This window comes from Chlorocebus sabaeus, chromosome 13, assembly GCF_047675955.1.
Source record: "Chlorocebus sabaeus isolate Y175 chromosome 13, mChlSab1.0.hap1, whole genome shotgun sequence".
NCBI classification, from domain to species: domain Eukaryota; kingdom Metazoa; phylum Chordata; class Mammalia; order Primates; family Cercopithecidae; genus Chlorocebus; species Chlorocebus sabaeus.
The window spans coordinates 75,085,105-75,108,038 of NC_132916.1; the positions used below are offsets into that span (position 1 = coordinate 75,085,105).

The 22,934-nt window shown below is 36.4% G+C and overlaps 1 protein-coding gene across 2 annotated transcripts in view; it reads left to right on the top strand.

The window, feature by feature from the left end:
* Positions 1-22,934, top strand: part of GRM1 (glutamate metabotropic receptor 1) — a 442,031-nt gene that overhangs the window by 160,137 nt on the left and 258,960 nt on the right. The window lies entirely within an intron of this gene.

Genomic DNA, 22,934 nt, shown 5'->3' on the forward strand with positions numbered 1-22,934 from the left:
TTGAAATTAAAACAGTATTTTTTATAGTCCTAGAATTTTTGTCATATTTAATGTTACTTGAATTTAAAAAACTGAAAAATGTATAACACTTTATACTTTTCACAGAAAGAGATAAGTTTTGGAAGAGTGGAAAAACACTAACTGATAAGTTGATCAGGGAGATAGGATCATAAATAAATACATAAGGCTGGAGTTTGAAGAAAGAGGTGACATTTCTTCCTCTGACCCAGGACAGTGAGTGAATTAATGGCTGGGTAAAAGTTTGGATGGATTTTGGTAATAAATGGATTCAGAAACAGGTGTGCTGCATTGCAAGTTCTTTGACTTGAAAACTTGATTTTTGGCCTGACGCGGTGATTCATGCCTGTAATCCCAGCACTTTGGGAGGCCAAGGTGGGCAGATCACCTGAAGTCAGGAGTTTAAGACCAGTCTGACCAACATGGAGAAACCCCGTCTCTACTAAAAATACAAAAATTAGCTAGTCATGGTGGTGCATGCCTGTAATCCCAGCTGCTCAGGAGGCTGAGGCAGGAGAATCGCTTGAATCCGGGAGGCAGAGGTTCAGTGAGCTGAGATTGCACCATTCCGCTTAGCCTGGGCAACAAGAGTGAAACTCTGTCTCAAATAAATAAATAAATAAATAAATAAATATAACAATAAAAAGAGAAAACTCTTGATTCTTGCAATCCTATCATATCCCATCTCTTTTTGTGAATAAAGTAATTTTGAAGAATAGTAAAATAATTAAGAGTCACTGCCTTCATCATTCTAGACAATAAAAATAAAAATTTTGTGAAATGGTTGAAAATTGCACAGAATAGTTTTTTTTTTTTTTTTTTTTTTTTTTCCTGAGATCCTTTTTTTTTTTTTTTTTTTTTTTTTTTGAGACAGAGTCTCGCCCTGTTGCCCAGGCTGGAGTGCAATGGCGCAATCTTGGCTCACTGCAACTTCTGCCTCCGGGGTTCAAGTGATTCTCCTGCCTCAGCCTCCCAAGTAGCTGGGATTACAGGCACCCGCCACCACACCTGGCTAATTTTTTTATCTTTAGTAGAGATGGGGTTTCACTATATTGGCCAGACAGGTCTCAAACTCCTGACCTCATGATCTGCCCGCCTCTGCCTCCCAAAAAGTGGGATTACAGGTGTGAGCCACCATGCCTGGCTCTTACCCTGAGATTCTTACTCAGAGTTGTAGTTTCAGTTATGTCTGTGTCAGGTGTGTTCACGTATTTGGGAGAATATGGATCCTTACTTGTTATCTGACATCTTATCTCTTAAAGATAAGATGTTTCTATGCATTTTTAAGACAACATTGAAAGTTGAAAAAAACATGTCCTTAAGGATTTTAAAATTCAGTTTGAGAAATTTTTATACTTTTTTTTCCTAGTGTTAAATTTTCCCTGCACAGGTATATTCCCTAGAAATTGCCATAGGCATTTTTTTTTTTTTCCCAAAAGGTAGACACAGCTTCAGGGATGTGTGGAAACACTATACAATAACTACTGGATATGACTCTATGGGCTTCTGGATTTAGCATTCTTAATAAAGAAATATGAATATTATTTTTTCTCTTTGCTCATCAAATATAGCACATTATATAGTTATTAAAATTTTACTCTAGTCCATGCCTGTGGGGATTGCAAACCTAGATAAATGCAAAGGAGCTGGAATTGCAAATATTATGTCAGTAAAGAGGTATACCGTGTGTAGTTCGCTGACATGTTTTGCCAAAGTAGAATATTGAAAATTATTATATCAATGTACTGATTTTGGTCACTACATACTATTGGAAAATGTTATGTTGTTATACAATCACTTAATTAAACTTATAATTTCCAAAAGATAAACAAGAGCTTATTAACTATGTTTTGGTTTGTTAGATTAGGAATGTTTACACTTGAATCCCCAAGGCTTTGTGCCTTAAATTTTCTATAAAGAAAGGAAAGTCTTGGCTGAGACTGACTTTCTGTAGAGAAAGACTTGTGAAATGCAAATGATTTTCATCCATCCAAAATCTCATTATCTCAAGGCTCAGTTTGGGGAAAACCTGTTTCTAAACTCATTCACTTTGCCGTTGCCATGGCTCAGATTCTTGCTGGCTATTTGTTGGAGCTATCAGTTTCTTGCCATGTGGGCCTCTGTGTGGGGCCAGCTCAGGTGAGATCTGGCTTTCCTGAAGTGGGGAGCAGATAGAGAGATCAAGAGAGAGAGGGGAGGAAGTCATAGTCTTTTGGTAACTAATTGTGGAAGTGATATACTGCTACTTTTGCCATATTCTATTCATTAGAAGTAAGTCACTAGGTCCAGCAATTCAAGGGGAGGGGATTGCACAAGGGAATGAACACAAGGAGGCAGGATCATCTTAGAGGCTGCCTATTATGGTGGTAGAAACAGACCCATAGTATTTGCATTTGGAAATCACTTTTTCTAATTAAATATGTCTGACTATTAGTCATTTTATATTCTTGCTTTTAAAGCTATTATGTTAATGAGGTTAAAGCAGAAATCAGAATGAAAATTTTTCAATGACACCCTTGGAGGACATACGTCACCTGTGCTAGCATTATCACTTGAGTTTTCTGAGACTTGTAATAGATACTTGTTACAACCTCTACTTTCCTTAAATGTCATCTATTTTAAAAGCTTTAGGTAAAGCCTCTCACCAGTTGTCTGGACATGTCTATACAGACGGTGTTTCCTTGCTGAGTTTATTGTATTTTCCATTTGACTTTGAGGAGCAGTATATGAAAACCAGGAGCATTTTACTTTATAGAAGTTGGTTTGGTTTTCTAGTTTTTCCTTCAAACTGGTAAATAGTAAAAATAATACAATGCAATACACATAAATACAAATGCAGAATCCATCTCATAAATCCAAAATATCCTCTTCAGGGTCATTGGAAGTTTTTCTTTTTAAAGTCACAAACTGGAGTTTTCAAGTCTTCATGCACAATTCATATGGTAAGGAAAAAAGAAGATGTATATGCTGTACCTTACTAGCTAGATGAGAAAGGCCTGCCATCTTCCCTATCGATGATAGGGTGGGGGTTACATTAGGTTATAAAAATATATTGGTTGTATTTCACAGAGCTTACAATAATACTTGGGTTGTCTGAACCTGTATGTTATAATAGACATTGTGGTTTTGGGGAAACCTCTAAACCTCTTTCCCCACTTTAACGGACAGACAAAAATTCACTAAATACAATAACTATCTCCTAAGTTATTCTGAAGATTAAATAATAAAATATAATTATAATAAGGGCACGGTTTTGTTTAGCTAGTTTTGACTCTAGCGCCCTTTCAACAGTGCTTTAGGCTTCATAGGTATTCAATTCTTTTTTTTTTTTTTTTTTTTTTGAGACGGAGTCTCGCTTTGTCTCCCAGGCTGGAGTGCAGTGGCGCGATCTCGGCTCACTGCAAGCTCCACCTCCCGGGTTCACGCCGTTCTCCTGCCTCAGCCTCCTGAGTAGCTGGGACTACAGGCGCCTGCCACAGCGCCCAGCTAATTTTTTTATTTTTAGTAGAGCCGGGGTTTCACCATGGTCTCCATCTCCTGACTTTGTGATCCGCCCGCCTTAATTCTCAGTGAATGTTGACAATTGTGAATATTCAATAATAAAATAGATTTCTCTAGGTGTCAGCAAGGATCCTTTAACTGGCAAGAGTCAAGCAGAAGTTTTGAAACACCTATTAGGAACTGGAAGGGATTAATAAATTAGGAAATTTATTGGTGTGCTTGACTTTAAGTAATGATGTGTTGTAATTGCTGTTTTAAACTTGTTGGGTTAATAATCTTACCTCTTTTTGAGGATTAAAGTGAATAGCTATAATTTGAATGTCTCCCCGTGAGATTCTCCGGTCAATTGAGGTAAGGAAATCAGTAATAAAGACTCAGAGATCTTAACATACTAAAATTTTGGTTTAGTTTACTTAGCTCTATCTCTTGTAGAATCAACAGCTCAAAAATATTAGAAAGTAAAAAGGAAGTCTGTAAGTTTTCCTTCAAGATAAATTAAATATTGTATATTTTCTAAGCAACAATGAAGTTGTACTATTCTATACCAAAATAATTAGTTGATTCAATAAGTTCTTAGAAGAGGATTAGATCTTTTAACTAGGTTAGTTCTCTAAATAACCAATAAATTACATCAGATAATTACTCATAGAATAATTTTTAACTAGCATCCATAATAGAAATAACTGCATTCTAACTCCAGATTCCCCATTTATTACTAAGAGAACTTGAATAAGTTACTTAACCTTTCTATAAAGTGATACCAATTAACATCGACCATATTAGGGCTATTGTGACCTTTATGAAGAAAATGGAATTTAAATGTTTAACAGAATTCCCCTCCATGCCATTAGACCAATATATATTAGCTACACATTTTAGCCTTATATTACTAAATAGACTCAGCCTGAGCTTTCTTTTCTTCTTTAAGCCTTAAGTATTTGGCTTCAAGTTTGTATCTCATTTTCCTAACAGAGGACCAGGAAAGGAGGCAGCAAAGTAAAGTAAGTGAGCCCTCTATGTCTGACCTTTAGTCCATTGTTTCAATATATGATTTCCTAATCCTAACCCAGGGGAATAACAAGAACTGACATGTATTCCCAGAGTGACTTCCTCTGACAACTCATAGCAGTCTAGAATAGAATAGAATAGGCTAAGTTAAAAATTTTAGATTATCTTCATTCTCTTTCTGCTAGATGTGTTCTGAAAATAGTTTGTACAAGTTAAGTTTCACTTCTTTCCTCTAGGAATGTTCCTCTAGGTGTGTTTGTTTTAATTTGGCTCTCTTTGATTTTTTTATATGGCTTAATGTATGTATTTTTATGCTCTTAATGTTCTTAAATTCCTGGCATTCCGTTTCAGAGCTTTTATATCACACTAAAATCTGATATTCACATATTTGCAACTTTTTGAACCTGGATAACTTATGAGTACTGTTTTGAAGAAAAAATGAATTGTATTCCTTTCTCAGTTATCATTATTTAAATGGCATCTCTGCCCTCACTGAATTTTTTTCTTTCACTGTTGCTCTCATTAAATACATTTTTTGCAATTTGAGTTTGAACATTTCTTGTCTCCGCCTTGAAAAATGCATTTTAAAATTGTAGCCAAGAAAAATGACTGTGAAAGATCACAATCTCGTAGTCATATAAGCACTTGCTCATCATAGGTCTGTAGAGATTATTTTTTATAACAGGCCTACAGAACTCTTTATTCTGTGTATTAATTTGATAAATTTTACTTTTTAGATGAATTTTACTATTCTTAACATCTACAGAAAAACCACTAAGATAGTCAAGAAAGTTCCCCTATATTCAGCACTCAATTTCCCTTAGTAAGCTTCAGTAACATATTTTATTAGTACTCTACTGACAAAATTTGTTACAATTAATGAATCAATGTTGATACTGCATTGTAACAAAAGTCTATGTTTTACGCAGATCATAGTTTTTACTTAATGTCCATTTTCTGTTTCAGAATACCACTTTCTCTTTAGTTGTCATGTCTCCTTAGACTCCTTTTGAGTATGACAGTTTCTCAGACTTTCCTTGCTTGGATGACCTCAACAGTTCTGAGGAGTACTAGTCTGGTAGTTTGTAGAATGTCTCTCATCTAGGACTTGTGTAATGTTTTTCTCATTAGTAGACTGATGTTATGAATTTGGGGGATTAAGACCACAGAAGCGAAGTGCCATTTTCATCATATTATATAGGCTAAGTAACTCTTAGCTGAAATGCTTTGGGATTTTGGATGTCTTTTTGATTTGGGAATATTTTTTCTAAACACAATGAAATATCTTGGTGTTGGGACCCAAGTCTAAACATGGAAATTAATTTATGTTTCATATACACCTTATACACATAGCCTGAAGATAATTTCATACAATGTTTTAAATAATTTTATGAATGAAATAAAGTTTGTGCACATTGAACTATCAGAAAGCAAAGGTGTCACTATCTCATGTCTTCTATGCTCAACAAGTTTTAGGTTTTGGAACATTTTGGATTTTGGATTAGGGATGCTTAACTCCTATCAACATGACTTATCCCTGCTGATGTTGACGTTGAGCATCTAATTTTTGTGTATTTAAAAAAAAATTCTCATTTAGAAGCCATTATTATTTGGATACCAAATGTCTATGCTTATATATTCATGTTTGGTACTATCTGCCCTAGACCAACTTGTGTACTGTTCATTATGTATATCACCCAGTGGCTGGCACTGTTAAGGTGAAGCTGGGTTAGGAATATCCCTGTGATTTAATGCAAAGATGTTAATCTACCCACAACAAGACCTCTAATCTGGGCTGGTGGTATAAGAATGGGAATTGATTTTAATGCCTTGGAAGAGAATCCTGTGAGAAATAGACAGTGGTCAGAACCCAGACATACGGATTTTTCGTCTTGGAAGTAATCCATTTTCAGATAGGAAATAGAGTACCAGACTATAAACCACTGGAGAATCTCAAATATACAAATCGGGAGAAAAGGGTATATTGAAGAAAATAAATCCACACTCTCACGTGCACATGTGTTCTCAGGACTAACACTGACTAGTGCAATCCGGTCCTAAAACAGCAAGATTCATTTCAGATCCCACTGCCTAATATGCCATGTCCCCACTGGACAAGATAAAGTTTTACTTTATCTTGACTTTGAGCTTGCAGAGAGATGACCTTATGACCCCAGCCAGCTAAGTCTTTGGAGAAGGAATGGGTGGGTATCAGTGTAGGGTCAATTGATTGAACTTTCTGCTCATTCATTTATATGAGAGAAAATTAAAAGACAAGGTGCCTATTGTTTAAATTGTAGAGTCAGTAGCATGCCCAGATTTAGAACTTAGAACCCTTAAAATTTTTTTTTGTTCTTTATTCCTTCATCTTTTAAGAATTTGAAAAACTCCTCTTATCCCAGCACTTTGGAAGGCCAAGGCAGGAGGATTGCTTGAGTCCAGGAGTTTAAGACCAGCCTGGGCAACACAGGGACACTTTGTCTCCACGAAAAAAAAAAAAAGTAAGAAAAATATTAGCTGGAGTATGGTGGTGTTCAGCTGTGGCTCCAGTTTCTAGGGAGGCTGAGGTGGGAGACTCGCTTGAGCCCGGGAGATCAAGACTGCAGTAAGCCGCGATCACCTGGGTGACAGAGCAAAACCCCAACTCACCAAAAAAACAGACAAAAAAACTAACCAACCAACCAACCAACAAACAAAAAACCCTCTTCTTAAAAGATTATCTGTATTTTTCTGTCATTTCTTAACTTTAAGTTTATTTTATGCAGATATTAACTTTTATTTAATATTATAGACCAAATCATATGAGAGATTTGCTAGATTTTATTGCTGCTAGTGTTAGGTACCAGATTTTCCAACTAAGGATAGTTTATTTTCACTGACAATATGAAGTAAAACTAAGATACTGGTTTATTTCTATTGATTATGCCAGAGGAAAAGTTATCTTAACTGATTCTTATATAATAGGGTTATACTTAGAGGATTATCTCTTTTAAAAGCAGAATAACTTTTTTCTTATCTTTACACACAAAGCAAGTTAGAGCTCTTGGAGGAATAAATGTGAAATATTGTGTGGAGTGATAGTTGATGAAATTCCTTTTCCTGATTATTCTATTTAAGAAAGAACTAAATCTTTTCTTCTCCTTGTCTTATAGGTTTTGCAACCTTAATCATTTTTCTTTTTTCTTTTTTTTTTCTAAATCCAAAGGGACTGTAACAACCAAATGTCATGAACTTAAACTTTATTAAAATTGGTTTTCTTCATAGGATTTTCATTAGCTTCTCATGGTTTACTCTTTCTAACCCACAGCCTGGTTTTTCTTTTAACACACTGCACTTTAGGTTTAAAATGATCTAATAAAATAGTGCTTCTCTAATATGTAACTTTCGATTAAGAACTCACAGCGAATATTTTTGAAAGTGGACCTTGCTTGTTAGCTCTAGGTATAATGGCAGGAGATATAATCTTAGTATAACTAGAAATAACCTCAATGTGATAACATACTTAAAATCCATAGGATTATGAAACATATAATTATAAGAGAAATTCTGCTGAGAAGCATTTGTGCCAAAGAAAGGATGACACTATTTTCACTGCCCATCAACTGAAGATAATTGGCAATAACACACCTCAGGTACATAAATAGATGTGCAGTGCCCATGGATAACATGCACTTCAGCAAGAGATTGCTGTGAATACAAAATGGACTTAGAAAGAGGCTAGGAAACTTGAAATGTTCACACATAACTTGCCACCTTTAAAAAAAAAAAAACTACAACAAAAATCCACAAGTTCTCCAAAGACTAATGGTGAGAAATGAAGTGTTTGAGGCACTGAATAATGAAGTCTCTGTGATAACTTCAGTTCAGTAAATAAAATATGTCTTATGTCACCATCCTAGGATATGAACATATTCAAGATTAGGAAGAAAACTCAAAATAACTTTCAATTTTCAAGTGAGAAAAGAACATTTCAAAAAGAAGATCAAGGTTCTTAACTCCTTATTGTATTGAATACAATACACTCTGCCATGTTCACTCTGCCATGATTACTGTTGTATTTTGTTGTTGTTGTTGTTGTTGTTGTTGTTGTTGTTGTTTTTGAGACGGAGTCTCGCTCTGTCGCCCAGGCTGGAGTGCAGTGGCCAGATCTCAGCTCACTGCAAGCTCCGCCTCCCGGGTTCACGCCATTCTCCTGCCTCAGCCTCCCGTGTAGCTGGGACTACAGGCGCCGGCCAACTCACCCAGCTAGTTTTTTGTATTTTTTAGTAGAGACGGGGTTTCACCGTGTTAGCCAGGATGGTCTCGATCTCCTGACCTCGTGATCCACCCGTCTCGGCCTCCCAAAGTGCTGGGATTATAGGCTTGAGCCACCGCGCAGCACTTGATATATAATAGTCACTTAATACATTTTGTTGAATGACTTCAGAAGGAAAATATTGATAGAGGGCTGAATTATGGCATAATGTTAGAAATTCCTAGGTTGATTCAAAATATTATTATAGCTCAAACTGTCAATTTCTCCTTTCTTTCAAATAACTAGCAAGTAGGGTACTTTTGTCTCCTTATTGTTTGTCAATGTACTAAGGACTAAGTGCCTGAGTCTATTACCAGGTGAGAAAGAGGTGAATAAATATGGGATCAGAATGATTGACAATGAAAATCTACTTGTAATCATTTTTCACTGAGAGTTATTAATTATAAACAGGATGAAAACAATATAGTTAATAAGAGCATACAAAAGATTATTCTTGGAACACACAGCAGTGGAATTTTAGGGATATAAAGTAAGAGATCATTAAAAAGGAAAAACAATTGAGAAAGGGTAGTTATTTTATTAATAAAAAAGTTGTGAAAAGTTATGTCAAACATTTTCACAGCTTACCTAAGAAGTTCTTATTTTACTGAAAGTAAAGGAAATGGATTGGACATAACATGAAAATTATTGGCTTATTTTGTTAACCTTTCCATCCACATCTCATTTATATAGAATATAACTTGAAAATTATTTTGTGGTGAACTGTAAGCTCTTACAACACAGGGTCTGCAAACAGATTTATTTCATTAATAAGCAGGAAAGACAAGAAGCTTGATTAGTAGTTTGTTTTTTCCTCTAGCAAATTGTTTCTCTTTGAAATACATTGTCTAGAGTTATTTTTAGTAGAATTTGTAAACGACAGGTGGATGAAACTTTTTCTTTTTTGAATTTGTCTTGATTGCAAGAAATTAGCTAATTCATCCCTCAGTTCCCCCCAAGTCAGTTACAGCTGTACATGCAGTGTTATCTGAATTGGAAATATACTTCAAAAATCATTCATTTGCATACCTATTAAGAGAACAGGCAAAATTCTAATGACAACAATTACTTGTCCTTTCCTGATGCTCTTTAAATAAAGTACTTTGCAAACTGTACATAAATTTGCCTTAAAATGTTATATTATCCATATATAGTACATTCTCAGAAAGAACTTCTTAGGTTGGAAAAATGGATTGCTATCTCTATCATTTCAGATTTGAATACAAGTTATTGTTGTCGTTGTTTTTTTTTTTTTTTTTTTACTGGAGTGGAATGAGATGCAGTAGTTTACAGCATGAAATAAGACATACATACTAGGAGTTAAGTCAATAAAACATTCCACTGATGCTTTCTTTGAATAGAGACACTAACCAAAGATCAAATATCCTAGAAAAACTGGGTATTAATATTTTCTCATAAAATTAGTAACAGAAATACCTGCTTTGTCAGGTATTTGTTGAATTTGTCAGATATTCTATGAATTTGTTCCTAATTCACAGAATTAGGGTATGAATTTAGTTACTACAGTAGAAATGAAACTAACACGTAACAATCTGGAGGCAGGCAGTTAAGGGCTGGTAGGACAGCTCTACCTCATGAGGTCTTCTAAAGATTCAGTCTCCTTCACATTTGTCATTCCATCATCCTCTCTGGTTCTCATCTGCAGGGTTCGATGGCTTACCATATCATCTATGGTCTAGTCACTGGAAAGAGAAAAGGAGACAAGTGGAGACCCTCTTCCTTTAAAAGAAGGGCATGAAAGTTCTACATATTTATCACTTCTCTTCACATCCCATTGACAAGAACTTTGTTATAACATGCCACATTTAGCTCCATGAGAGATTGAAGAGTTTGTTCTTTCTTTTGGTTGTCCATGTGCCCAACTAGGAACTCTTATTATTTAAGAATAGGAGAATAAATTTTGGGAGACAACTATCATTTTCTGTTCCACTTCCCAGTTCTTAGGATTGCAGTGAGGGTCAAATAAAGTGATGAAAGGAGAGGAGGTATATTAACTGATAACATAGTAAAATAAAAACAGTAGTCACTAGTCTTGAAATCAGCTACTAGGACCTGGGTGGGAACACAGCTCTGAATTTTAGTTTCTATCTATAAAAAAGCAGCCTGAATAGATGATCTTTATGTTCCTTTTCCATGCCTTGTATTATGATCTCAAAGTTCTTTGTGTCTTTCTTAAGTAACTCTGCGATTCTTCTGTAGAACCTTCATGTGCAGGCTGATTGCTTGGTTTTATCTTGTCTAATTCAGGTACGTTTCTCTCCTTTATCAGTTTCCACTCCTTGGTCTGACTCCTAATGTTGGTGGTTCCAATATCTACCCTGACTTCTCTCTCTTGCATATGGCATAAATCCTCATGTTTTTTGTAAGTTCTTTGTGCAGTTTCTGTAAAGACAGGAACACAGCTGAAAACAGGAAGATGTATCTCTGGAACTACGGCAATAATCAGGCCACTTAGTCTGTAAATCACACTTGGAGTGGGCAATTAACTAGGTCTCCTCCCCACTGAGAACCCTGAAGCATTGTAAAACGTAGAACCTGGAGCCCTGCTGGATTTAGCCAGGAATTCAGTATTTACATGGGTCACCTCGGACACATGACAGCACTTGCCAGATGATAAAAAAAGTTTAACAGTGTGATCATAAATCTTGGGTCCAGCCTGAGCACTTGACTTTTCCCTATCTTGTTTTAAATCAGTTTGAAAAAGACAGAGGGGGAGATAATTATGATCACAGAATCTCTGAATCAGAAGAAAACATAAAGTTCATTTCACTTACTTTCCCTCCGGAAGAAGCACTGTCTCGCCAACTTCCCAAACATGTTTATTCTATTTTTGCTTGATTGGAAACTCACTTCCTTCTGAGATAGTCTATTGTTCTATTGTTTACAATACTGAGAAATCCTCTAATAGTGACTGGTATCTTTTTTTCTGTTTTTTAAATTAACTATCTGTGGATTATCTGAATGGACCTCATGGACTGCTGTGATAATGTACTAAATTTTATTCTCCTTGAGTCAGAGTTTTGTTACTTAACACTAAAATGCCTGCATAAATTCAGTACCATTAACTGAATTTTTATTAGTCCTGTGGAAAGCAAAGCACAGATTTCCAATACCTCTCTATCGTGTATTAGTCTGATAGGCTATGCTATGCTGCAATAAAAAACAATCTTAACGTTCTAGAAATTTAAATTGATAAATATTTATTTTTCATGTTATATATCATCTCAGGTGTGTGGGGCTCTGCTTCATCTCATTCTCATGCAGTTATATAGCCTGATGAAGCCTTCATGATCAACAAGATTGCTCTTTAACATGGAGACAAGAAAGGAACATGTCAATTAGAGTATTTCCCTTAAAAACCTTTACCTTAAAAAGACTACATAACTTCTACCCACATTTCACTTGATAAACTTTATTTTATGGAAAGGAAATGAAATAGTGCCATGTGTGCTGAAAGGTGGAGAACAAGAAATACTCATTCTCCAGTAAAATATTAGTAACAAACATGTAATATCTGGTCAACAAATGGTCAGCTTATTTTTATTTCCATGTGCACAATACATTAACCTCTTTCAAAAGGAGGTAACCCAAAAGTACCACTCAGTGACAGCATAAATCTTCTAGATCATGACATCTGGATGATATGCAGTAGCCTTAGTATCAGGCCTGAACATAACCCTTTTTTGATCTGAACACATATGAATTAAAAATGCACATTAACTTTCACAGTCCAATATACACTGACCAAAGAAGAAGAGGATAATTTGAATAAACATTCCACTTTGGAAAAAGAATAATAAAAGAACATGGGGCTAGTCTGGCCCAGAGCAGTTGTGCTGTGCCATACAGCCAAGATTGTGAAAGCTGCCTACCTTGAGGTTGGGAAATATTCCTTGCATAGGCCCTGATTTGGCTACCTGGAAGTAGCTCCCTTGTCCTTTGCTCTCTGTGACCTTCTGAAAGATTCCTTCCTTTCTGCTACCCTTCATAGGCATCTCTGAAAAACTGGTATTGGAAAATATGCCTTCTTTCAGGCCTGAGCAGGTTTCCACATCCACTTTCTGCTTACAGATGACCGACAGCTCACGGATTAATTTAAACCCAGATCAGTGGCATTCTCTTTCAGTCCAGATTGGTGATTTGTGGTGATTTGGGAGTAAAATTCTCTGAAAACTTTGTGGGTGTCCTACCTATTTGATTCCAATTAGCTTTTGATGCTAGAAATCCCACCCACTGTTCTTCTTAAAATACATTTCTTAGGACAGCTATATTTTATAATTTGCTTATCCATATATCTCTAACTATTGTCCATCACAGATACTTTGAGCCACTTAGGCTTAGAGGAGAGTAATCCCTTTAAGCTCATTTTCTGGGATGCATACCTTTAGTTAGATCTCACTCTGAGATACCTTATCCACTTAGTGCTATATGCATACTTTTTTTTTCTTTCTTTTTTTTTTTTTTCTAATTTTAAGATGGAGTCTTGCTCTGTCACCCAGGCTGAGGTACAGTGGTACGATCTTGGCTCACTACAACCTACACCTCCTGGGTTCAAGTGATTCTCCTGCATCAGCCTCCCAAGTAGCTGGGATTACAGCTACTTTTTTAAAAAAATATTTTGTGTGTTTTTTTTTAAATTATTATTTTTTAGTAGTGATGGGGTTTCACCAGTTGGCCAGGCTGGTCTCAAACTCCTGACCTCAAGTGATCCACCCACTTTGGCCTCCCAAAGTGTTGGGATTCCAGGCATGAGCCATCACACCTGGCTTATATATATACTCTTTTGTTTTGTTTTGTTTTGTTTTGTTTTGTTTTGTTTTGTTTTGAGATGGAGTCTCGTTCAGTCACCCAGGCTGGAGTGCAGTGGCATAATCTCGGCTCACTGCAAGCTCCACCTCCCAGGTTCACGCCATTCTCCTGCCTCAGCCTTCCCAGTAGCCTAGATAAACTCTTAATATGACCATTGTCTCTAAGACTGATTTTACTTTGTGTTTGTTGTTCAAAGACTATGAATTTTATATTTTTGCTGTTTGGGCTGGGAATCAGTTGTCTCTGTATTCCTGAATTCGAGGACACAGATTTCTTTTTCATTCTTGATTCCAAACCATTTTGTTTTCTGACCAAATTTCTTATAACCCCTTGCCAAATGCAGCCAATAGCTCCCTACACAACACAGATACTGTTTCTTAGCCTCTTTTCTGAGAGTCATGAGTTTACTGGGTACATGATCTGTTTACCAACTTACTAAAGGTTAATAGTTTTACTAGATGTTTTCCTACTGCTTAACTGATAACAGTTTCTTCCCTACCTACTGCTTAATTGCAAAACCACAGATCATAGTTTTTTTTGTTGTTGTTACAGCTGCCTCCTTTTCTTGTACAAATGTCTATGTCAATCAAAATGTGCTAAATTAGTTTCTGGTAACAAACACCCACAACATTTTAGTGATTTAAACCCACAAAGGTTTATTTACTGTTCGCACTATATGTACATTGGGCTATAGGGGTTATATTGTACATTGTCCTAACTCAACTATCTAAGGAGGGAGTCTTCCTATTTGGAGTGCAACTGGGAATCATGGCAGATGGAAGGGAACTTCAAAGGTCTCTGCCTAGAAATAACAAAAGTCAGTTATATTTACCTTGTATTGGTCAGAGCAAGTCACCTGACCCCATGTGACTTAAAGGGAAGAAGAAATGCAATATTACTATGTATTTAAAAGAAGGAGAACTAGAAATATAGGTTATCAGCATTAATGACTACCCTGCTGCTTCTAATTTTGATAAAAGATTGGTCGATTGTCTTTAAAGTCTAGAAGGTCTGAAGTTCTGAAATGCTAGTGTTTGCACAGGTAACAAACAAATGTGATTTTATTATTCAGATGTCTGTAAGGCTAGAATATATTAATCAACTAACTATAGTAAAATATTTGTATAATATCTGCTAAATTTCAGAAGAAAAAGATGAATCCATTATAAAATAAATGAAGACTGTATCACGAATATTTACTTGCTAAAAAGACAGAGGGCGTTTTGTTTTCCAAATGAAGACATTCATAACTCATGCCATATCACGAAGTTTTTGATCAACTAGAATTTGCTTCTCATTTTCTGCTAACCTCCTTACTTGTGTGAGAGGTATGCATTAGGGCACATTTATAAAGATGTCATTTAAGTGTCTTAGAACTTTTAAAATTTGTGATGGGAAAATATCATATTATTTTAAATGATCTATGGTACTCATCAATGCACCAAGTAGAGGGGAGGTGAAGACATATTTCACAGACAACAACAAAAATGAATGTTCTCTTATTTACTGGGTTATTTTAATTGAAATATAATTCATATTTGCTAATAAGAAGACAAATATATACAACTCTGTACAAAATGTATATATATAATTAGCTATTTTGCTTTTTTATAAAACAACACAAACAACAGAAAAGTAAAACACTACAAAGAAGCCAAATGAATAGATGAGGTTTTGGAAATAATTTTCTATGATCAGTAAAGACAACCAGGCAAATGCAGCATCGCATGAGGTCTAGTAGAATAGTTGTTTATTTATTATTATTTATGTTCTTATTCTATGGTTAAAAAGTTCTCAAAACTGAATATCTAGTGGGTAAAATAGCAAGCCTTTGTCCTGTGCAGAGAGTGCTTTCTTTGTAGGACTAAGGTTCATTATGTTTATCTCTACACATAATTATCACAGTCATTTAAAGTGTTTCAAAAAATGATTAATTTTCTCTTACAGCTACCATACATTATACAATTAACAGGAATCTAAAAAACTCCTGCGGTCACTGTACCACTGAGATGACAGAAACAGCCTTTTCTCTGATTTTCTTTCTTCCAGACATCTTTTCTTTCAAATCCATCCTTTATTCCACTGTTAAATCATTCTGTCTACACATCCTTTTTCCTAAAAATCCTTCTTCGTCAATATGAGTTCAAGACACAAACAACTTTGATGCCCTATGTTTTATAGGATACAGTCTAGATCTCTTGTAGTAGCACTCAGGTCCTTCACAGATGTTATAACCATTGCTTTTCTCTTCCAAGAGAATAGCAATTCTCTATTGCCTTTCGCTTCCAAAAGAATAACAGTTATCTATTGCTTCCTCAATTGCCACAGGCATCCCATTTCTGGACTGAAATATTGTACCTTCCCTTGCAATTTGTACTAAGACTCAAAATTCAAGAAGACTGTCGTGAATATTATCCTACTCTTAAATTTTAATGTCAGAATGTTTAATTCTCCCGTAATCCAATAACTTAAACATCCCCGATTATTAAATAATGAGATGATTTCATAAGCCAAAAAATATGTTTTTAAATTTATTCACAGGACCAAGCTTACAGTGAATGCTGATGAAACGTTTGCTAGTTTTTTTGGCCATGTAACATTGGCTTATTTTCCATCTCCCAGCAAATTCATAAATTAGCCACCAAATTAGACTACCCGTTTTAGTTTCTCATTCTCTAGAACCAGAAACTCTCTTAAATCTAGAATTTGCTGCCTCACTTTCAAACAACAATAGTAGTTACACATTCCTCTTTTCCCTGGCTTTCTGCCTTCACGTTCTTATCAGTTTTTTTATTTTTTTATTCACAATTCAATTCTTGAAAACATAGTCTATGCTAGGCTACTGTGCTAAAGGCTAGGGATGGAGAAACTATCTCTGCTCTTAAAAAGTCCATAATGTAGTAGTGAGAGAGAAGCTAAATCAATATGCACAATAATGTTATGAGTGTTTAGACTAAAATACAATTGAGTATGATGGGAAACATTTGAAATAATTCCAAAGCTCCTCCTTCTTAATTGTTGATTTTTTTCGTCTAAGTATCATTTTCTCATTGTTTCACTTCATTAAATAAACTTTTTCATGCCTCTTAAGCCTTAAGATCCTTGATCTGGTTCCTATGCAATGGACTATTTTTCCTGTTTTCTTCAGTGACCTGTCCTGCTTTTTGCTTTCTGTGGGATTCTCACCAGCTTTTTGAGCCTTGCTCAGCTCTGGGTTAAGCCACTATGACATCCTGCTGCTTTTTCCATCTGTCTATAAATTCTATAGCAATTCCTACTCTGAGTCTAAGTATGAGCCTAATGAAATGAGTGAATTGACTTCTTCGATTCTCTTGCCTCTAAACTCTTTTTTCATGTAGTGCTTTCTATGAGCATTCTGGTCTGTCGACCTAAAATATTGAAACTTCCACTTGCTGCTCTCAGACTCTCAAATAAAAGAAAAGATGTTTTCATATCATCATCACATGTTAGAAGTCTTTATATATCTCAAAGTCATTTACATTTTCCTCATTAATAAAAGCCTTCAGTACAAGTGAAGACAGGCACTTAGTTGCAGTGTTGTAGTTAGTAGGAGAGTTAGGATTTAAATCCAGGGGTTCTGATTTTAAGCTGTGTGAATCTGCCACGTTCTCTGCAGAAGCAGCGTCATGGCTCTTTCCACTATGGTTCTATCTGCTGTGAAAACCTTCTCTAGACATTGACCTTCCCCTGAGGTAGCGTAAATCTTTCTTCTGCTAATAACACATAAAATTTCTGGATACATTTTAATTAATCAAATCCTCACTGTTAAATAAAGGAAGGGAAATTCCATGGTGCCAAAGTCAAAAGGAAATCTAAAACCAGAATTCCATGTTAGAGTGTTTTGCTTTGGCAGCTCAAAGATGGGAAGGCAGGAATGTTAGATTAAGTTCGGATGTAGGGCCTTGGGGTTGTTGACTGGAGTTCAGTATCCATTGGGGAACAGAATCTGTGACCTTGGATTCAATTGAAGAAATGGGAATGAATAACAATGCTAAAGCTGGACCTTTACAAGAAATGGAGTAAAAGAGGAAGCAGGGAAAATTTTCACATCTGCCTGGGAAGCAACAAAGAACTTGACTCTACCAAAATCCTAGGTGGGAAATAAAATTTTCCAGTGAAAAGCTAAAATCCTAGGCCAGAGCCACAAATGAGCATGGAGTCTAAAGTTAGTTTATAAATGTTTTGTTAGACTCCTTAAGCCAAGCTATTAATTTTAAAATATTTTGAACTAGTAAGCATCCTGGGAATGTTAAGAAAGCAAAGATGAAACAATTATGTAATAACCAAACTAGGGTACATGAGATTCTTAAGGGAAAAGTGTTTCACTAAAAATGAGCTCATGAGAAAAAGTAGAAAGCACACGAGGTGATATCACGCCTTGAGGGAGTCTGTCAACACGAACTCAGGAGGAGAAGCTCTCTCAAAACTGGAGATGATGAAACAACTACGAAAAGGCTAGGTAATATTTACTGTTGAAGTAAGTTAAAAAGTAAAAAGAGGAATAGAATCACAAATAATAATAAAATACAATTTTTGGTCACCATGTTTTGTTGTTTTACCTCTTCAATAGTTTTTTGGCTCTATCTCCTCATCTCCATCATTATTGCCACTACTTCAGTTCAGGCCTTCACCTCCTAATTGACTTTCTTGGCTCAGCATTGCAATTTTCTCTCTCCCCAATCTTGTTTGCATTCCCACTTGTTCTTCACATTGCTATATCAAAACACATCATCCCTCTGATTTACATATTAGAGGTTGATTTTAGTCTTTGGGGTGTAGTTCAAGCTCCTTGGCATTGTATTCATGGCTCCTTAAGATTGGACCCTAGACCACCTCTTCAATATCATCACACAGCTGCCTCATCCTCCATGCACTTGCCATTCTCTCTCTCTCACCTCCGTGCCTTTGCATGCTCTATCACTGCTGTTTGGAAAGTTCTCCAAGTCCCCTTTGCCTAAGTCAGTTCCCCATTCAGGAAGCTTCATTGATTCATCTTCTCCACAGCCTCTTTCTTAGTCTGGATTCTTCCTTAGTCTGGATTCTTTAGTCTGGATTCTTCCTTAGTCTGGATTCTTGCCATGGTGCCCCCATTCCTTTCAGTGTCTACATCTATAGCATCTGGTACATTCTCTGTCATGGAATTACCATGGGTGTCATGGTAGACTGTGCCAGGCACAGTGTCTGGCACTGTGATGAAGCTTGTGCTGTTATTGAGTGAGGTGGTTTATTGGATGGTTTCCTCTGAGGTGATTCCTCTCTGTTTAACCCTATTACTGATTGGATTTCCAACTTAAGCTGAAGCCTTTCTCAGCTATCTTTCTTAAGTATTAAAAGTGGATTTGATTTGCTTCTAAGAATCCTCTGCCCCTAGTTTCAGGGTCACATCACTGCCCCTTTATGCTCCTCTACATGGGATCACACTTGATAGTTTTACCTAAATAATTACCTAAAGGGAGAAAATATTGAATCTTCTCTGTTTTCTATCTTGTTTCTTTAATTAATCTTTTTGTTTTGTGTAATCTCTTCTGCTTTCCCAATTTCTCTTCTTTTTTCCAGATATTTTCTTCATTCCTGTATGCATCTTTGGTTGGATCGTTTCTGTTTCCTTTTTTTCATGCTGACACTAAAAACAATCTTATCACCTTTTGTTCTTTCCTGTCAGTCAATCTCTGGTCCATGACAGATTAACATTGACAAGCTTTTGTACTGAATATAAATGGTTTCTCTCTGTGTTTAGAAGGGAACACACAGCACACAAACAAGCTGGGGAAAGGACTATTTATCACAGAAGAAGTTGGAAAAATTGGGATAAACATATTGATCTATTGCAATCTTTTGTTCGTGCTAAGACCAAGTAAGTAATTATTCAGACTACTTACTAACCTCTTCACACTTTAAGATTGCTTAACTTTCAGGGTAAAGAAATTTTATTGTGGTCTAAGACAATTTCCAAATGCTAGCATTCACTTACTGAAAAGGGGAAAGTCTGTGGAATAATAATGTTCTGCCATCCTCCTTTTAATGAGAATGGTTACAGTAATGTTTTGAAATAAATATATCATAACATCTACATGACAGTACATTGAAATAGGAGAAATGGGGTTATTATCTGGGTTTTTTAATTAGCACAACCAAATTGGAGAATGATAATAGAACATACATGGAAGAAAATGTTATCCTGGTTAAAGAAGCTGGGCATTAAAATCTACAGAACTGGGTTAGAATTCTGGTTCTGTAATTTATTAGGCACTTGGCCTTGGACAAAACTTCAGGTTCCTCATATGTCAATTTGGGTAAGGATTAAAAAGAACAATGTAGTATTTAGCACAGTTCCTGGCATATAAAATACCCGATATATGTAAGTATAAAATTAAAATAATGATTGTCATTGGCTTATCTCTGTCATCCTCCTGTTCCCTTCATTATTATCATCCAACTTAAATGCCTACTTTCAAAATTCTCACTATTCTTACTCTTTTTAAACCAGTAACCAGTACTTTTAAACTGTGTTGTGACCCATTGGTGGGTTATGAAGTCAATTTACTGATCTATATTTTAACATGTAATATAATAGAAAATATTAGAGTGAATTGCATGTACTAGCAAAAAGTATTTTTGTGAAACTTTTTAGTTTTACATATGATCTGACTGACATTTTAAACAGGCTCTTCTGCCTGCTATATGGACTATGGACTCTAGGTGGGCACAGCGGGAAGAAGGAGCTTTTGCTGTCACCCGAGTGAGTAATAGTGAGGAAGATGACTGGCATGGAAGGAATAGTTGCAGGTGGAAAGTGGCCAGATTATGGATAGAGTTCATGGTAGAGGCAACAGGTTTTGTTAACTACGGGATGTAAGGTAAGAGTTTTTTGTTGGACCAAACAACTGGAAGAATGAATTTGCCATTTTCTGAGATGGGGACGCCCCTAAGTGGGGTAGGTTTGTGGACTAGAGCAGAGAAAGAAAAATTTTGAGTATATTACATTTAAGATGCCTATTATAGACGTGAAGAAGTTAAATAGATAGTTGAATATACAAGTCTAAATTCAAAGGCGAGTTCTGGGCTGAAGAAGCACATTTGGGAGTCATTGGGATATATATATTATTTGAAGTCATGTGTCTGGATGAGATCATCAAGGGTGTGAGTGGAATTTAGGGAAGGGATGTGGTCCAAAGACTGAACCCTGGGGTACTGTGACAGCTAGACCATGAGAAAATAACTACAAGCAAGTAGAGAGGCTGAGATACTGCAGCCAATGAAAGGGAGATTAACACCTAGGATAATGTGGTGTCCTGGAGCCCAGTGATAAGAGTGCAACTGGAGTGACTGGTCACCTGCGTCAGGGGCAGTGAGTGGATCACCAGGTGGAGATGATGTATTTAGCCAGTGATGGTAATTGATGATACATAGAAGCACCATTTTGGTAGGGTGGAAGCAAAAGTGTGAGATACATATTTTGTGTGTGTCAGGTTTTACAATATGTAATTGTTATAATGCAATACATTTTTTGTTCTTTTTCTTTTAAAATCATATTTTAAAAATGCATTCTAGGTCATATGTCTAGGTTGTTGCTTTTTACTTGTGCATTCTACCGTATTTTTTTTGTTTGTGTGTTTGTTTGGTTTTTTTTGAGACGTAGTCTCGCTCTGTCACCCAGGCTGGAGTGCAGTGGCAGGATCTCGGCTCACTACAAGCTCCGCCTCCTGGGTTTACGCCATTCTCCTGCCTTAGCTTCCCGAGTAGCTGGGACTACAGGCGCCCGCCACGTCGCCCGGCTAGCTTTTTGTATTTTTTGGTAGAGACGGGGTTTCACCGTGCTAACCAGGATGGTCTCGATTTCCTGACCTCGTGATCCGCCCGTGATCCTCCCAAAGTGCTGGGATTACAGGCTTGAGCCACCACGCCCGGCCTCTGCTGTATTTTTAACTCCATTTCTCTGATGATGGAGACCTATGTAGTTTCCAAGTAACTGCCACAATGAACTTTCCTGTCCCCTTTTAGTCCTGTGCTAATATTTCTCTGGGATACATACCTAGGACTCTAATTACTAGGTCTTGGGACATGTACATTCTTGATTTCTGTGAAACACTGCCAGATTGTTTTTCTGTTTGTTTGGTTTTGGGTTTTTGTTTGTGTGTTCGTTTTAGTAGCTGAACTTGTTTATCTTCTCTTCAACAGCATATGGAAGATGTAATTGCAACCATCTTCTATTATTCATTTTCTATTTTAGCATTGGCCCATAAAAATGAGAACTTCACAGATATTAGGAGAAAACTTTTCACCTATCTCTTCATCTCCTCAGACCCGCCATTCAGCAGCAAGGCTCTACTGATGGGTGAGATGGAGAGGATTACTAAGTATGCCTGCTTGAGCCCTGTTTTTGCTCTTTCTTTTCACCCAGGTTTCCTGTAGGCCAAGTCTCTTCTCTTCCCCTGCAACAGTAAGTGCACGTGGCTAGGCCTTGACCCTGTGTGGGGAGGTATCCATGCCAGGGGAAGTAGGAAAGCCTGTGTTTGTCCCAGATGCAAACTAAATTCTCTAATACAAATTTACCAGCAGTGAAGCTGATGTTTTGATTCTTTACTGACTTCTGTGTTTTATCACTTAGTTTGTCCCTTCAGAAGTCCCAATAAAAGGGAAGATGCATAGCAAGATAAAGAAAGGAGATGGAGAGGGAATAAACATGGAGAGACAAATAGAAAGGGAGCTGGACAGTGGTAAATGAAAGGATGGAGACCTCTTCATTTGTTTCATAAAGTGGGAACATTCATACAATTGCAGTGCTGGTGACTGATGAAGAAAAGAATCGATTCAACAGCAGGAGGTACTGAGAGAGGGATAGCTACAAATAGGGACCACAAGTCCTAATTTGGCTGGGACAGTCCAGGTGTGTGTCTACAGTCTTAGCGTTTTGTTCAGTTTAGTATTTTCCTGGACAAAGGTATCCCAGTTTGGATAATTAATTATATAGTCACCACTGGTATGGTGGAAAGAATAAGGCTGTTTTTGGTGCATGATAATGGAGAAAACCATAGACGAGCAGTTTCATAAGGAACGTGATTTTTAAGTGATGGGTAATTATATGCCTTTAGTTTTAAATGCCATCTGAAAATTTGATGTCATAACCCTTCTTTGAGGAAACATTGTCATTAACACAAAGATGGTCAAAGAGACTATTTGCATTTATCTAGTTCAGTGGGTTTCTTTTTTTTTTTTCCAGAGTCTAGTTCTGTTGCCCAGGCTGGAGTGCAGTGGCGCTATC